The sequence below is a fragment of the Bubalus bubalis genome, chromosome 13, assembly GCF_019923935.1.
Source record: "Bubalus bubalis isolate 160015118507 breed Murrah chromosome 13, NDDB_SH_1, whole genome shotgun sequence".
NCBI lineage: Eukaryota > Metazoa > Chordata > Mammalia > Artiodactyla > Bovidae > Bubalus > Bubalus bubalis.
In genome coordinates this window covers 21,860,050-21,873,969 of record NC_059169.1, presented here as the reverse complement: position 1 = coordinate 21,873,969, position 13,920 = coordinate 21,860,050, and the positions used below count along the sequence as shown (strand labels likewise).

General features: G+C 39.8%; 1 protein-coding gene across 3 annotated transcripts in view; it reads left to right on the top strand.

The window, feature by feature from the left end:
- Window positions 1-13,920, top strand: part of GPC6 (glypican 6) — a 1,252,059-nt gene that overhangs the window by 299,359 nt on the left and 938,780 nt on the right. Inside the window, exon 1 of one of the 3 annotated variants that reach the window (XM_044926950.2) lies at window positions 12,451-12,944. The exons of the other annotated variants lie outside the window; for them this stretch is intronic. The gene's annotated coding sequence lies outside the window, so the exon portion shown is untranslated. Of the gene's footprint in view, window positions 1-12,450; window positions 12,945-13,920 lie in introns of those variants that run through there. 3 annotated transcript variants of the gene reach the window in all.

The following is a 13,920-nucleotide window of genomic DNA, read 5'->3' as shown; positions in this document are numbered from 1 at the left end:
AAGTAGAAAATAAGATTGTATAAATTCTTTTAGATAGCATGGCAAAGATGTCTTAGTCATCTCTAAGTATACTTTCAAGGAGGACATCTTGATACTGAAGAAGAAAACATGCATAATATCAGTTCAACCTATCTAAAGAAGCATCGGCTAATTATGATTTCAAAAGTATGCATTAGTAAGTGAGCTCTTTGCTTTTTTTAATTGCTTCAACATAGTATTGAACTCTGACTTCCAAACTTTTTGCCTACATGTGCTATAAGAAATAACACTGTTCATTACAGCCCATTCTGTATATACTGTATAGAATAGTAGCACAACTTTTTTAATCGGTCTATTTTCTTTCTCTTTTTATTTTTAAATTAAAAAAAATGTATTGGACTATAGTTGCTTCACAAGGCTATTTTTCACTGTACAACAAAGTGAATCAGCCATATTTATACATATATCCCTCATTTTTGGATTTCCTTCCCATTTATGTACCACAGAGCATTGGGTAGAGTTCCCTGTGCTATATATAGGTTCTCATTAGTTATTTATATTGGAAGCTTTTATAAGAAACACTCACCCTTAATTCATATGATGAGCTCTGAAATACACTATTTTCTTTTAAACATGAATTCTTCTGGTCTTGTGCTAAATGAATTCAGGTCCTGTTGTTTGAAAGATATGCAAGCTGGGGTGAAGTGAGAGAAACAGGTGAAACCTTTCCTTGGATGTCCCTGCTTGCTATTGAAACATGAAAGATAGGTGGGACTTCTGCTGCTTGCCTAGAGACTATGTAGGCAAGTTCCAATTAAAGAGTTTCTGTTAGTAATGCTGTGCTTAGAGTCTGGGAGGTGCGTGAATGGTGAGAATTATGTGCTTTTTTAGATCTTATGCCTATCGGTAAGTAGTCGTACTACATAGATGCATCTTTCCATGCTGGACTCTAAGCTTCTTCTTTTTTTTTTGACTCCAAGCTTCTTAAGCACTCTCTTCTTATCCCTTAGCAGCGGGCATAGTACTTAACCTGTTAATTGTATGTTATAAATGGTAACTGAATAAGTGAATGAATGGATGAATGACTGAAAAGAACAGAAGAGTCAAATGCACTCACCATTTGTTACGGCACGTCCCATGTGCTAAACGCTATGATGCTGCTGTTGCTGCTAAGTCGCTTCAGTCGTGTCCGACTTTGTGTGACCCCATAGACGGCAGCCCACCGTGCTCCCCTGTCCCTGGGATTCTCCAGGCGAGAATACTGGAGCGTGTTGCCATTTCCTTCTCCAGTGCAGGAAAGTGAAAAGTGAAAGTGAAGTCGCTCAGTCGTGTCCGACTCCTAGCGACCCCATGGACTGTAGCCTACCAGGCTCCTCTGTCCATGGGATTTTCCAGGCAAGAGTAGTGGAGTGGGTTGCCATGGCCTTCTCCAAAAGCTATGCTAGGGCAATGAGTACCACAAAGGTAAATAAGACAGGCTCATAATGACTGGTTTGGGATTTAACAACAGTGGGCATGAGCAGATGACTATGGGATAGTGAACCTTAGCTTTTTATAACAGTACTATAAGGGAACAGCTTCCTTCTCAACTCTGCTATTCCCTGTGTCCTGGAATAGCAGCCACTATCTGGGAATGAAAATTGCAAAATGTGGGTCAGTTACCTTGGTTCACCCTTCCATGACATTATCCCTGCTTGTGACTCATGGTGACTTTTCCTTTAAGCACACAGTTTAGCCAAGGTCCCCATTCCTGAAATAACTACTCTATTTCACCCTTTCTCGCCTCTTTGGGAAATTCTTTACTGTATGTTAGTAGCTAGAGATGGCTGGGGAGAACCAGTTTTCTTTTGAGGCAAATAAGTATTTGGCCATTAGATCCCAATGTGGGTTGTAGAAATGGCAGATTCCATTGGTCTAGGATCATTTTCATTGAATTTGAGGACCTAAGGAATTGAAGTGAAAAGTGAAAGTGTTAGTCCCTTAGTCATGTCCGACTCTGAGACCCCAAGGACTATAGTCCACCAGGCTCCTCTGTCCATGGAATTTTCCAGGCAAAATTACTTGAATGGGTAGCCATTCCCATCTCCAGGGGATCTTCCCGACCCAAGGATTGAACCCAGGTCTCCTACGTTGCAGGTGGATTCTTTACTGTCTGAGCCACCAGGGAAGCTCAAGTTGAAAGATTGAAAGAAGCCAGTCAACAACACACAGTATTTGTGCTTCATACCATGGTACACCCAGAAGTGACACATTCCAGCCAATGCGAGTGTGCTTAATTTTGCAGGAATTTTGTGAACCTGTTGTTAAGTGCAGTCATTATTTAAAAACCACATTGTATAATAGCCTATTATACAGAGTGAAGTAAGCCAGAAAGAAAAACACCAATACAGTATACTAACACATATATATGGAATTTAGAAAGATGGTAACAATAACCCTGTGTACAAGACAGCAAAAGAGACACTGATGTATAGAACAGTCTTATGGACTCTGTGGGAGAGGGAGAGGGTGGGAAGATTTGGGAGAATGGCATTGAAACATGTAAAATATCATGTATGAGACGAGTTGCCAGTCCAGGTTCGATGCACGATACTGGATGCTTGGGGCTGGTGCACTGGGACGACCCAGAGGGATGGAGTGGGGAGGAAGGAGGGAGGAGGGTTCAGGATGGGGAACACATGTATACCTGTGGCGGATTCATTTGGATATTTGGCAAAACTAATACAATTATGTAAAGTTTAAAAATAAAATAAAATTAAAAAAAGAAAAAAAAAAGAAAACATAAGAAGACAAATTCATTTAAAGGAACAAACTACCAAAAAAAATAAATAATAAAAACCACATTGTTATATGATTGACTAATGTGGGAAAATTTGGGTTTTCAAACACAGCTTGGTACAGGAGATCAAACGGCATCAGAAATCTGCTGTTTTCCTCTTCATAGAGCCTCCACATGGCTCTTGGAGACTCCAAGCTCACATGCTCCCTTCTTAGTCAGTTTGGGCTGCTCTACCAAAGTACTGAGTTGCTTGTCCTGTATCAGTTAATTTAGTTACTTGTATAAAAAGGAGTTTTCATTTTTATTTTTAACTTTGTTATTTGGTATTTAACTCATTTTACGTAGAACTATTTCAAATGTAGGTATAAAAAATACTGAACGCTGTGAAAAAAATCACATTGTATAAATTTACAATTTAATTAATTATATTAAAAATAAGGTAATAAATTCTCAAAACTCATCACTTTCTAATCATTTTATTATTAGTTACATTCTTGATGTCTTTGTATCTGTAAGGAAGAAGTGTTATGTGATGGTGCCTATTCCCAAGTGGAAATTCAGGGGCATCGTTTTGATAACTAGAAATCAGTCGTGGTGAGAGTATTTATACCATGGACATTGCCAAACTGTAAATTAGAACTCCCCTTCGAAACCTAGAGTTGCTTGTTAAACTGTTATCAAAAAACACTGGCCCTGTGTATCTCTGATACTGGGATTGATGGGCACTGAGAAGGGGAAAAAAGAATAAGCAATGATTCTCAACATTGTGTATCACCTACATGTATATGTATTTTTGCATATACACAGGGAGAGGTTTATTTTTAAGAACCGGCTCAAGTGATGTGATTGTGGGGCTGGCAGTTCTGAAATCTGTAGGGTAGGCAGGCAGACTGAAAACTCAGAGTTGATGCTTCAGTCTTAAGGCAGAATTTCTTCTTCTCAAGGAAACCTCAATTTTTGCCCATGAGGGCTTTCAATCGATTGGATGAGGCCCACCCACAGTATGGAGAGTAATCTCCTCTACTTAAAATCACACATCTTAACCACATCTACAAAATACCTTCACAGCAACACCTAGATTAATGTTTCATTAAATTACTGAGTACCGTAGCCTAGCCACATTGAGACAAAACTGTAATTTTCTGTGACACTCCTAGACTAGAAGAAATACTATTTTACTTCTTGTTAAAATTCAAATAATTAAAATGCATTTATATCCTAAAGAACTGAGTAGCCATATGAAAATCCAATACGTAGAACATGTAAGAAAAAAGATAGGTGTACATCAAAGAGTGGACATGAAGGCATGAGGAGTCCAAAACCTTGATTTGGCTTTCTGCTTATCTTGTTCTCAGACACTTACAGATTATAACTGAAGTTTTCCATACTTAGATAACTTTCAGTTTGATTTTGAAGTGCAGAAATAATTAGATCAAGATTTCTTTACTGGACTTCCTTCTTAGAGAACAATCTAGAGACTAAAAAATTAACTTTTGCATGTTGAGATTTTATTATCAGTGTGACTACTTTCTGTACTAATATTTTATATTGAGACTACAACCTGGTGAGTGTAATACACAGAGGAGTAAGAATGGAAAGGTCCCCTTGGAAGATTTCTGAGTTGATTAGACTGGCTGTGTATCAGAAGGTGCGTCTCTTGGGATAGCATGCTCATTAATTCTCCACTGTCCATCTTTCCCCAATTCAATTTTGGTACCCCTCTCAGTGGGGTACTGCCTTTTGATCATTTCTCACTCTAATGTTTTTCTGATTCTATTAATCCTTCAACAACAAAATACAGGGATATGATTAGAAGAGGCTCAAAAGACTCAAGACACAGCACAATAATTCACCTCTCACCTTTTACTGTGACCTAGATGCCAAAAACTCTCACTGTTATTAAGTACCCTTCCACCCATGGGTTTAGGATCATTAACTATGAAACTCTGATTCATCCATTAGCTTTGAGATTATATTTTATATTTGCTTCTCATTAACTTTTTGTTGAAATGTTGTAGGAAGTTGAGTGGCTGTTTTGTGCTGTATTTTGAATCATGGAATTACCTTGTCATTCAGCTTTGCTGTTGTCCCTGTGAAATTTAACCACAATTTTGTTGAGCTGTTGCCTATGCAGAAGATGAAAACTTGCCAGCAATTCAGTTATTTTCTGAAATCTTTCTAATCTTTGCTCTCTTTAAATACTGGGAAAGGCTATGCTATGTATTCTTGTGTGTGTTTATACCTTTGTCTATCTTCACTTACAAATACTGACAATCATTTGTATTAGGACAGTGCTTTCATTAAATGTTTCAAAGTCTTACATGTATGAATTTAAAAAGATGTAATCATTTTAAGACAAGGAGAAACCCCTTCTATTTAAATCTCATCCATCTATTCAGTTCAGTTCAGTTGCTCAGTCATGTCTGACTCTTTGTGACCCGTGGACTACAGTACTCCAGGCTTCCCTGTCCTTAACCATCTCCTCAGCTTGCTCAAAGTCACGTTCATAGAGTTGATGATGCTATCCAACCATCTCATCCTCTGTCATACCCTTCTCCTCCTCCTTTCAATTTTCCAAGCATCAGGGTCTTTCCCAGTGAGTCAGTTCTTCACATCAGGTGGCCAAAGGATTGGAGTTTCAGCTTCAGCATCAGTCCTTCCAATGAATATTCAGGACTGATTTCCTTTAGGGTTGACTGGTTTGATTTTCTTGCAGTCCAAGGGACTCTCAAGAGTCTTCTCCAACACCACAGTTCAGAGCATCAATTGTTCAGCACTCAGTTTTCTTTATAGTCCAACTCTCACATCCCTACATGATTACTGGGAAAACCATAGCCTTGACTAGATGGACCTTTGTTGGCAAAATAATGTCTCTGCTTTTTAATATGCTGTCTAGGTTGGTCACTGGCAACCCACTCCAGTGTTCTTGCCTGGAGAACCCCAGGGACAGGGAGGCCTGGTGGGCTGCCGTCTATGGGGTCGCACAGAGTCGGACATGACTGAAGCGACTTAGCAGCAGGTTGGTCATAGCTTTTCTTCCAAGGAACAAGCGTCTTTTAATTTCATGGCTGCAATCACCATATGCAATGATTTTGGAGCCCAAGAAAAAAGTCTGTCACTGTTTCCATTGTTTCCCCATCTATTTGCCATGAAGTGATGGGATTGGATGCCATGATCTTTGTTTCTTGAATGTTGAGTGTTAAGCCAACTTTTTCACTCTCCTCTTTCACCTTCATCAAGAGGCTCTTTAGTTCCTCTTTGCTTTGTGCCATAAGGATGGTGTCATCTGCATATGTGAGGTTACTGATATTTCTCCCAGCAATCTTGATTCCAGCTTGTGCTTTATCCAGCTTAACATTTCGCATGAAGTACTGTGCATATAAGTTAAATAAGCAGGGTGACAATATATATGCCCATGAAGAGTATGAAAAGATCAAACTATTGACAAGGTTAATAATTTTTATTATATATCGAGTCAAGGTAAGATGTGAGAAAAAGCAAAGATAGCTTTTCCTACTCCAGCTACTGCGTACTCTCTGAGACCATCCTGATTCAAGCACTGCCCGCTCTCTGTCCCCCAAACTCCTTACTCTTGGCTGGTTTTGACCACATTTCTATTCTTTGCCCTCACTTCAGCCCCCCGGATCATCAGCTTTTCTGAAATAACAAATGCAAGGAAATGATAAAGGCCAGAAACATTGGCACAAGATCCAAGAAGATGGGATCTTTACAACTTAAGAGCATTATGTTTGAAATCCTATTTATGCAATTCTTGGAACAGGTTTAAACAACTCACAGGTACCACTCAAAGAATTATTTTTACAGCATGCAGAGTGAAAATTTTATAACTAAGGGAACTGGTAGTCAAAGTCTTTATCAGGAAGTCAAAAACATGAAGAAGGACATGATTGTAGCTTCTTTGAGTGATAAGATCCACTGAAGTAGAACATGAATTTCTCACATCTTGTGTGAAAGTTTAAAATTTTTGATCATGGCACCGAATAACTTTGTGAAAGAAAAGCAGCCCTCAAGACATGAAAGGATCATTTATAATAACCTTTCACACTGAAAAGTGTTTAAGAAGTGCTTATTTGGAGGTCTGGGGAATTTGAATTTAAAGAAATGAACTGGAACATAGATTTGAAAAATACTGCTTTTCTAAATTCTGCCACTTCTGATTAGCTCTTAGAGGAACTTTATAATACTAAAAACAGTCCAGGACTATTAACTCCAATTTAAATTTTCTTAGCTATCAGAAATTCAGCTAAAAGTTCACTTACTCTTAACTTTCCTAAACCTGTTTCCTTCGATTCTTTGCTCCAGTCAACTTACCAGGCACCAGATGAATAAAATGAATGGTTATTTGAGGTGACATATCAAATGATGAGGAGACTCTATCTGGGTACCAGACACAGCTAATTGACTGTGGGGATTCTAATAGTTCAAGGATGAGAGAACTTTGGCAGAGAACACATGCTCTGAAGAGGGCCAAGTCTAAGACAAATATCGCACTCTAATCAAATGGAATTTATAGATTCAGACGTTGACGTGCTCTGCATTGTAAGCTCTTGCCATCTTTGTATTTTTGAGTTTTTTTTGATTTCCTACCTACTTTCTTTTTTAAAATAATCTTCAGCTTACTTTTATTCTGTTTTTTTTTTTAATTGGAAAATAATTGCTCTACAATGTTGTGTTGGTTTCTGCCATACAACTATGCGAACCAGTCATAACTATATATATATAGTCCCTCCCTCGTGTGCCTCCCTGCCTCCTACTTGCCTTCTAGGAAGTGTCAGGGTAGTAATTTCCCTCCACACTCCCAAGCTCTGTAAAACCAAGTGTTTGCCTGTCTGTAGGCTGTGAAATGTGACTCATTCAATCATTGCATTTTTGTTGTTTGTTTATTTGGGATGGGCATCCTGAGGTCCCCATGTGTCACCTCCGAGGGCAGTGAGTCTCCGGTCACTGACCCACAGAGGCCGGCGTCTGTGGTTAATGAGGTCCTCCTGTCTCCTGCTCTTTCCCACCGTGCCACTCACCAGGTCTATTCCTGGAGGCTTTCAGACGCTGGGCCCTCCCTGGAGGGAGCTCCATCTGGCAAGCGTCACATTTCTGCTGTCATCCCAGCATCTTGGAGTGAAAACGAACTCCTGGGCTGGCATTCATGGAAAGACTTTGTAAAGAAAGGGTGACACGTAGTTGAAAGGAGTGTGTAGAAAGAGGAACAGCCCCATCTCTTCTGTCTTGGAAAACAGATGACAGTTTATGGTGTGAGTGTATGTCCCAGAGCCTTTGCTCATCCTCTGTCTTCCGGTGGAACTCCCTTCTTTCACATTTACCATTTCCCTTATTTATTTTAGTTATAATAAAATTCCAGCTTAAATTTCTTCTTTGGGGGTGTGTGTGTTTTAATATTTATTGGAGTATAGTTGGTTTACAATGGTGTGTCCATTCCAGGTGTGAAATGAGCAAAATGAATCAGTCATACATATACATATATCTGCTCTTTTTAGATTCTCTTCCAATGTAGGTCATTAAAGAGTATTGAGTGGAATTCTCTGTCTTATACCGTAGGTCCTTATTAGTCATCTATTTTATATATAGTAGTGTGGAGAAGGAAATGGCAACCCACTCCAGTGTTCTTGCCTGGAGAATCCCAGGGACGGGGGAGCCTGGTGGGCTGCCGTCTATGGGGTCGCACAGAGTCGGACACGACTGAAGTGACTTAGCAGCAGTAGCAGCAGCAGCAGTGTGTATATAGCAGCCTCAACCTTCCAGTTTATCTCTACCTCACCTCTTAACCCTTGATAACCACTGGTCTTCTATATCTGTAACTCTATTTAGGTTTTATAGATAAGTTCATTTGTACCTTTTTTTTTTTTTTTTAGATTCCACATATAAGCAATATCATGTGATGCTTGTCTTTCTCCGACTTCACTCAGTATGACAATTCTAGGTCCATCCTTTCCACTGCAGATATCATTACTTCATTCTTTTCTATGGCTGAGTAATACCAATATTTATTTTAGAGCTAATGACGATTTCTGTAAAAATTCAGGGACTCGGGAATTCACTAGCATGAACTTCAGAGGCCTAAGAAAACAAGTACATGTGTAAACTGATTGCCTGACCTTGCATCTAATCTTCCTGGATGTGAACCTATCATCATGATTTGCACAGAGGAGATTTTCAATACATGTTTGATATGTCAAGGCACAGTCATCAAAGTTTCAACCTTACATTTTCTGTCGTTATTGTCTCTTATCCTGACCTTCCAGAACCATCTATTTAATATCTTTATTATTAGTGATCTTGGAGATGCCTAGTGGTGCTCCAGTTGAGCTAAATATTATATCTAGTTATGGAATAGGTAACATATAGAGAACCTAAGGGGATCTGAGAAAGGAAGAGTGGGTGGGAAACTCTAAAAGGACAACAGATTTTTTCACCTTCCTAAATTACAACCTGGGAAGAAACCCTGTTAATCTTATTAATAAAAATACTGTAAGTGTCAGGAAGTATGTAAGCTGAGAAAAGTTTCATATTCTTGCTCTTTGGAGAAATTGTGAGAGGTAATTCTTATATCCAGCCAAGTAGCTGTCATGTCTGATTTCAGAAAGTCAGTACTTCAGCTGTTACAGACCTTATGGTCTCTTTCATAACTACTCTGCTCTTCTAACCCTGCTGCTGCTGCTGCTGCTGCTGCTGCGTCGCTTTAGTCGTGTCCGACTCTGTGCGACCCCATAGACGGCAGCCCACCAGGCTTCCCGTCCCTGGGATTCTCCAGGCAAGAACACTGGAGTGGGTTGCCATTTCCTTCTCCAATGCATGAAAGTGAAAAGTGAAAGCGAAGTCGCTCAGTCGTGTCCAACTCTAGCGACCCCATGGACTGTAGCCCACAGGCTCCTCCGTCCATGGGATTTTCTAGGCAAAAGTATTGGAGTGGGGTGCCATTGCCTTCTCCACTTCTAACCCTACAGCAGCCATAAACAAGGCATGAATGAGTGGGTGGGACTGTTATCCAATAAAACTTTATTTATGGACAATTAAATTTGGATTTCATAAAGCATCACATAGCACATAATATCATTTAAAAAATTTTTTTAAATATAATTTTTCTTACAGGTCTTATCAATACAGATGGCAGGCTGGATTTGGCCCAGAGGCTATGTTTGACCCTGTTCTAGGGTCAAAACCGAAACAGATTAACACACTCACTCAAAACAAAATTAGCCAATTGTCCTAAGTCTTCTTGGCCATTCAAAGTCATCAGTTGTTTTCACAGTTATCAGTGGCCTCAGATGAGGGGGAGAGAGGAGCTATTAAGAATTTAATTCCTCTGCAACCTTCTTCTCCAGTGATGTGTTAGGAAGGAAGCAAGGCTTAGTCTCAATTAACTGCATGTTTCATGACCTCTGGTTCTGTTTGTTTGGGGACATCATAGTGATCTCTTCCTAGGTTCTCTAACAGGCACTTTGCATAAAAGATTCACTCTTCCTGTAGCATGATTCTTCAAGATTCTGGTGATTCCCCCATATCTTCACATTTTCTAATTTATCTATCTCTGTCTTTCCATCTCTTTAGTTTTTTTTTTTTTTTTTCCTGCCAGGAACAAAGGAGGAGACATCAGTTACCTTCTTAAGGACACTACAATTCATTTTAAAAAAAATACCACCCTGCTTTGCATTAGTAAGTCAACTTCCTACATATATCTTCATGGCCCTATACACACACACAGACGAAATAGGTTTGGTTTAAATTGACCCTGCTAAGAAGTACCTTTCTCTTTTTATTTATCACCTGAGATAAAATACTGGTTTTCTTGGAGTGATTAGAAATTAGAAGACCACCAATCCATTCTAATTTCATGAATGTAGATCCATAGCGTTTCTTTCACAAATATCCCCAATACAACTATTACCCTCAGGTCATGAAATGTTTATTTTCTTTTGGTCAGTTTTTCACCAGAAGTCCCATGCCTTTTGTTGTAAACTCACTTGTAATGATTCAGAAATAGAATGCAGTCCCAATGTACTACTAAATCCTGAGAAATGGATGTTTCAATTGTGCATATTATAGTAGAAATGGAATAGAGTTTTTTTTTTTTCAGTAGTTTATAACAGGTTAGAGAAATGAACATTCTGCAAAGTTGTTAATCTTAAATATCTATTTGATCTGGAAACAGTGTTGTTCTTATCAGTTAGTTTTGATATTTTAAAAAAGAAAATAAGTGATTTGTGGACCATTTGCCACACTTATTCTTTCCCAGTCTCTTCAACTCTAGACCTATGCTTCAGAATGGGATGTGAGTATCAGAAGCACTTGGGGAAAAATTTCAAAATTTTCATGTTCTATCCTGCCTCCTTTTGGAATGTTTTGCCCCTTCAAATCAGAGCCCATCAGGAACAGACCTGTGTCGAATGAGTTATCACTCAATGCAGCAAGAGAGAATACACCATAGAGAACCTCAGGATTTCTCAGTTAGAGGGACTTTGCAGGCATGTCTGCCTAGTTGCTTCAGTTGCACTCGACTCTTTGAGACCCTATGAACTGTAGCCCCCAGGCTGCTCTGTTTATGAGATTCTCCAGGCAAGAATACTAGAGTGGGTTCCATGCCCTCCTCCAGGTGTTCTTCCCAACCCAGGGATCAAACCCACGCCTCTTGTGTCTCCTGCATTGGCAAGCAGGTTCTTTACCACTAATGTCACCTGTTAAAGCCCAAGAGGGACTTTAACAGATTCTTTTATAGGATTTGGATTTTGGTGGATGATGTGGGGGAAGTGCTCAAAGAAGCAGCACTTCAACCTAGATCAGATGTTCTCAGAAAGTGGAGGTAATTCCATAGTAAGGTATCCCAACCAATGTGACCAGCAAGGGGTGTGACTATGGTGAAGATCAATCAATAAAAGGATAAATGTAAAAGTACAGATGCCCATCTTACAGTGAGAGGAGATTTTTTGTACTTTTGGATGGCACAATCACCTTGTTTTTGTCTGTGTTTAGACAAAATTTTTCTGTGGCCTTGCTTTGTCTCATGTCATCATGGTGTCAGAATGATCTTGTCTGAGATGGGTGTTCTGTGAGCTTGTTTACATATAATAGACTATGGTGACCTGGCCGTGAGTGCCAAGCTGGATTCTGAATGTGCAAAGCAGTTTGATTCGTCTTTATGCATATGTACCCCCTGCCCTCCTTTCTGGTGTAACTTTTTCATAACATACTGTGAAGCTTTTATTAGAAGATATTTGAAATGTACATAAAAGTAATGATAGTAATATAATAAACACCATGTAAATATCTAGCAACTTATGAAATAAAAGATTACAGATAAAAGTATTTGGGCATTGCTCTCAAATCCTAATTCCTCCTGGGAGGAAACTGTGATCTTGAATTTGATGTTTATCATTCTCAAGTACACTGCATGTTCCTTCCTTTCAAAAAAAGATATTCATAACATTTTATGGTCTCCTTCCCTTTCAGGAATTATATAAGTTCTAACTTTAATGCAGACCTGTGATCCTTTTTTTATTCTGGGGTTGTTTTAAGTAGGCATGAAAGCATCCAACTTCATGAAGAACCATGAGACAGGTGCCCTATACTTCACACGGGGCATAATTTTATATAAGTACTGTTAAACATTATAAATGAATTTTAATCACCACATCAAGTACTCTGTTCATTTGGTTTCTCCATGCCCTATAGTGATTTTAATCACAGGGGCAATTTGTTGGTTTTATTTAGCAAAATGTTGGGTGGATTTTCCTTCTTCCCTCAACTGGCTCTCTTAAACATTTTTGACACTAACAGAGCTGAATCAATTGGAAATTCACATTTTATGCAATAACAGACCATTTTAATTTCATGAAGCAAGCAAGGGTTTGGCTTCCACTTGTGAATAGCACTGAAGAAAGCAATATTGTCAAAAGAAGCGGCCCAGTATATCCAGAGATAAATCTATTGAATTAAACCCAAGACTTTCATTAGCTCTTACTTTACATTTCCCTACGACATAAGCATTAATTAAACCCATTGGCGCCTTTCCCCTTGCAGGAGACATTTCTCTCTGACGAGGAATGTCAACCAAGGGAACGCGTGGCATAGGAGACCTGCCAGTAAAATCACACTTACTTTCACAGGGAGGAAGCCTGATGCATTCTGACGGTTGAACGGGCAGAAACAGAACTCAGTGAGTGATTGCCATCTTTTCTTGCCCCCACCGTCTAACAGTCTATGGTGGTGGGCTGTTTCTTGCCTCACTCGAGGTTTCTAAAGATAAGCACACTTATAACTGTGTTGCATCTCTTGTCACCTGTTGTTACTCGGTACATTTCAAATAAAAGCAGGGACCTTGTGGTCTTCTGAGGTCTTTAACGTACCTCTACTTATGTGATGGGGGCTAGAACTAAATGTCAGGTCTCTTAGTCACTTTGGGTGCCAAGACAGAAATACCATAAACTGCTGCTGCTGCTAAGTCGCTTCAGTCGTGTCCGACTCTGTGTGACCCCATAGACGGCAGCCCACCAGGCTCCCCCATCCCTGGGATTCTCCAGGCAAGAACACTGGAGTGGGTTGCCATTTCCTTCTCCAATGCATGAATGTGAGAAGTGAAAATGAAGTCGCTCAGTCGCGTCTGACTCTTTGGGATCCCATGGACTGTAGCCTACCAGGCTCCTCTGTCCATGGGATTTCCCAGCAAGAGTACTGGAGTGGGTTGCCATTTCCTTCTGGCTGATAAATAGCAAATATTTACTTCTCGTATTTCCAGAGGCTGGATAGTTTAAGATCACATCACTGGTGGATTCAGTGTCTGGTAAGGGTCTACTCCCTGATTCAAGACCCCATCTTTTGGCTCTGTTCCCATGCGACAGAAAGAGCAAGCTTGATCTCTTGGGGGACTCTTCTGTAGGTCTTGAGTGTGGATACCAATTCCATTCATGACCTAAACACTTCCCGAAGGCCCTATCTCCTAACATCGTCGCCCTGGGGCTTAGGATTCAACACATGAATTTATTGGGGAGGGCAGAGACTATCAGACCGTGGGTTTGGGTTCAACTTGAGTCTGGAGTATTTGGAATGGTAGGCACCCCAAGGCCCAGATAAAAGTCCGTGGAGAGGACTGAGGGGCTGGTGAAACAGGAACCCCAGTATTTGAGGGAAATGCC